At 43.9% G+C, this 1,011-nt stretch overlaps 1 non-coding gene across 1 annotated transcript; it reads right to left on the bottom strand.

Annotated features, from left to right (window-relative positions):
• Positions 1 to 732: 732 nt before the first annotated feature.
• Trnah-gug lies at positions 733 to 804 on the bottom strand. The gene has a single exon. It is a non-coding gene; the product is annotated as a tRNA-His (tRNA).
• Between the last annotated feature and the right edge of the window lie 207 nt (positions 805 to 1,011).

The raw sequence follows: 1,011 nt of genomic DNA, 5'->3' as shown, positions 1-1,011 counted from the left end.
ATTCTTTTATCTACCTATCTATTCCTCTATCTACTTAATTATTGACGTCCTTGATGAAGCACCGTGACAACATGGTCAATGCATCAACACTAATGAAACAAAGAATTACATATTCGTTTCGGGAATTTGAACTGCTTCACTATTTCTGTTCTCCAAGTTTTTTTTTTTTTTTCTCAATGAGAAGAAATCTGAGCAGAAAAATTTGATGTTTCAAGTTGTTTGCAGATTTTTTTGCATTGAATCCTGTATGTCAGTCAAGAGTGCAACGCATCCAGCGCTTCATACTAAGGTGTCCTATGAACCTTTTCGACATTTTTCACCAAAGCTCTTCGCCGCCACAAAGCGCGGCGTGCACCGTGACCGGTGCGTGAACTGCTGTGAGGGAAGGGCGCGCCGGACAGTTCAGCAACACTTTCCTCACGGGAGAGGGAAGGCTTCCTGGAACACGAGACGAGACCAACACGAAGAACACACATAGCAAGAGAGACACGAAGACTCACACATGCCAATGTGACCCACGCACCTCCACCTCCATTTACAAAGGAACAACTAAGTGAAATAAGAGTAAATCAAATAAATAGATAGAAGAATAAATGAATAAAAAAGATAAATGGAGCAAGTAAGTAAATAGCAGCTATGATAACGTAAGAATAAAAAAAATATCACTCTTATCACAAGCTCAAACCCACCAGCTCATCAGTGAGACCGGCAAAAGAGTCCACGCATTTACACTGCCGTGACCAGGATTCGAACCTGGGTTATTGCGGCCACAACGCAATGTACTAACCACTATACGATCACGGCCACCTCCCCGCGGGGTCACCACAGGCAGGGTGGCGAGAGCGCTGCCTAACCTGAACAACCTGATCCAACGTTTCTGATCCTAACCTTGATAGATAGAGAGCGCTGCCTCCCCTAGCCTGAACAAACTGATTTATTAAACGTGTCCGATCCTAACTTTGATAGATAGATAGATAGAGAAATAGATAGAGAGCGCTGCCTCCCCCAACC

The sequence above is a fragment of the Portunus trituberculatus genome, unplaced genomic scaffold, assembly GCF_017591435.1.
Source record: "Portunus trituberculatus isolate SZX2019 unplaced genomic scaffold, ASM1759143v1 PGA_scaffold_236__1_contigs__length_99660, whole genome shotgun sequence".
Lineage (NCBI taxonomy): Eukaryota > Metazoa > Arthropoda > Malacostraca > Decapoda > Portunidae > Portunus > Portunus trituberculatus.
The sequence above is the reverse complement of the archived record's forward strand: the minus strand, read 5'-3'. Positions and strand labels throughout refer to the sequence as shown.